This window comes from Erythranthe guttata, chromosome 6, assembly GCF_056151865.1.
Source record: "Erythranthe guttata isolate IM_541 chromosome 6, IM_541, whole genome shotgun sequence".
Classification (NCBI taxonomy): domain Eukaryota; kingdom Viridiplantae; phylum Streptophyta; class Magnoliopsida; order Lamiales; family Phrymaceae; genus Erythranthe; species Erythranthe guttata.
In genome coordinates, this window is record NC_142538.1 from 11,175,194 (window position 1) to 11,178,584 (window position 3,391).

Sequence of the window (3,391 nt, forward strand, 5' to 3'; positions counted from 1 at the left end):
AATTCAATAACGTAAAAAAAAAAAACAACATATATATATATATATATATATATATATATATATATATATATATATATATATATATATAATACGACCCTGTTAAATAAAAATTAGGAGTTTGCTATTATCAATGCGATTTTTTCTACTAGTTGTGCAAAATAATTCATTTTTTTTATTTTCCAAATCCTCTCTCAAACACTCTTAGCCTTTAAATTCAAACTCTGCAAATCCTATATTTTTCAAACAATATCAGTTTGAGCACAACAATTATCAACATGGATGAAAACAATTTCAATTATGAGGAGAAAATACATGTTTTTTGTTTACTTCCAACAGTTTTACGCATTTCGTGTTTTCTCCTATGGAATTTACTCTTTTATTTCGTGTACTACAACACGAAATCTATCTTAATATTGTTTTGTTGTTTGTTTCGTGCGTTCGGTCACGAAACGTTATCTTTAATTACGTTTTATGCTCATTTCGTGTAAAAACTTACGAAATGGAAGGTAAAATTTCGTAAGATTATATACGAAATTGTACCTTCAATTTCGTGTAATGTCTTACGAAATCCCTTAAATAGTGTCTTTTAATTTTAATATTTATGTAGGAACTAAGAGAAGAATCTCACAATCATAGTCACTTCTTTGAACGTGGTATTGTGTTTGATAGTAGAGAATTAACTATGTGGGTAAAAGACACAGCAATTAGTCATAATCATCAACTAATTAATCATTGTAAAACAGAGACATTTCATGTTTTGACGTGTGCAAGATATTAATCTGGAAAACGCGGACTATTGAAGAAACGTTCTCGTCCGTTCAAGTTACTTGGCAAAAAATTAATGGATGATGGATTATAGCGATTGACTGTGACTGATGGTAATCATAACCATCTGTCATATTTGAAAGTTTAACTTATGTTTTAGAATGTCGTGCAATATTTTGTATTTTAATGTTTAACTTATCTTTTTGGAATGATTAAATTTGTAATATTGTTGTTGTTGTTTTTTTTTTAGTATTATTATTTTAATGTTTAAGTTATGTTTTGGAATGTTTAAATTTGTAATGTTGTTTTTTTATGTTTAAGTTATGCTAATGAATATTTAAATTTGTATTTTAATTGTTAAACTTGTACGTAGTTGCTAAATTCATGAAATTAGTCGCCTATAATACATAAGAAGATCATAAAACTTGTAAATTAAAATAGAAAATAAACTAGTAAATTAAATAGTTCCTAATAATAATAAAACAAAATTAGTAAATTAAATAGTTCCTAACAATAATTAAAAAAATCAAGTAAATTAAATAGTTCCTAATAATAATAAAATAAAATAAAAAAAACTAGTAAATTAAATAGGAGTAAACTGCAAAAACTACCCCTGTGTAATCCCAAAATAGCAAAAACCCCCCTGTGATAAATAAACTAGCAAAAACCCCCCTGTGAAATTATTTAAATAGCAAAAACCCCCCTATGGAACTATTTGAGGGTTGACTTGATATAAAAAGACACAAATACCCCTGGAGTCTTGCAATTAATAAATTCTTATATTTTATAAATATTTTAATTATTTTATTTAAAAAATAATCAATTTAGTTGTTTACTATTTTTTTTAATTTCTAAACAAATAAATTAAAAAGAATAAATATACATATAATATGTATATATATAAATACATTTTGAGGGTCAATTTTGTCATTTCAAGTCTAAAAAATCAGCTAGGGGGGATTCTGCCTTTGACTAAATTTCACAGGGGGGTTTTTGCTAGTTTATTTATCACAGGGGGGTTTTTGCTATTTCGAGATAACACAGGGGTAGTTTTTGCAGTTTACTCATTAAATAGTGCATAAAAATATATAATAAAAAAAATCTCTGCCGCCTCGCTCTCCACGACGCCTGCACCTCATGACGACGATCGTCATTGTCGTCGTCATCGTCCTGGTCGATGCCAATACATCGGGCGGCGGACAACATAATATCTCCAAGGTCGACGAGTAAATTGGCAAACTGCTGCATCTAGTCATATCCAGTGCTCTAGGTTATCGGGTACAATGCATGTCCTATCTGATAATAAGTCGGCTGATCTGGTGGCCTCATATTCTTTCGATGCGGTTCAACCGGGCCTTTATTGGGGTTGGTGATCTTTAGATAAGTTCGATCGGTGTACCAATCCATGTAGTGCTCGTCGACTTCCCCCCATTGTCGTGCCGTCTTGTAATCATTATTCAGAATGGAATGAGCCTGGACCATGTCCCACATACCACCTGAAATTGTTAGTTGACTTTGTACGATGCACCTCCTTTCGGATCGCATAAACATGGCTCCATCAATGAAATCAAGCCGCGCGGAATATCCTGAACGCACCCGAACTGTCGGACACATCGATCAGGCATATACGACTCTACGACCCACATCTACTGGATCGTGCCATGATACAACGTACGAGAGATCCGCTCATGAATATCCCGACCATACGGTAGCCACTCAGCCTAAATAGAAAAAAAATAAAATTACATATATCGAAAAATATAAATAAACAACTTACATCACCCGCAACCATATTTATAAACAAATATAAATACATAAATGAAAAAAATCAAAATATATAAATACATAATTAAACTTACATCGTCCGCAGTCATATTGTCGAGTAAATCTCGAACATACTCGACCGTGCCTGCTTTTGGCGGCGTGTTCCACCTCTTGAATCAAGGCTGGAAGTTGCGGTACCGCTCACTCTTCTTTGGCGGCTGAAATCTCGAGAAATACTCATATAGCCAGCACTACGATATTTTATTTAAAAATATTTAATTAAATAAACAATATAATACATTAGTTTGAAAACATTATGAAAAAAATAATTACATAGGGTGGTGCAACCCGCCAAGCTCCTCGACTGTGCTTGATTGTATATACCCAGCTCCCTATATAGATCGGCCAGACAGGCCGACCCCACGAATACGTGCAGACCTGATCAAGTACGACATCCTCGAGCACGTGGATATACCAGCGCTTCACCCAATCACACGGCTTGTCGGGGAGTAAAATCAATCCGAGAAGAAACACAAGATAAATCTGAACCCGGCATCTCATGGGCGTGTCGGGCATCAACAACTGTGCATGTATCATCCTCCATGTGGGTGACCCATGCTTCCATGCCTCATTAATCTCATCAAGATTGAGGTTCAAAATCTCGGACAATGAATACACGCAGTTTGTCTGCTCGGTACTCTCGTTCTACCTAGGCGCGACCACCCATCCCTCCACATGGGCACCTAGTATCATCTAGACATCGTGGAGAGTGATAATCATCTATCTCCACGGCATATGGAAGATGTTCGTCTCCGGCTACCACCGCTCCACGAACGCAAACAACAACGGACCATCTATGTGC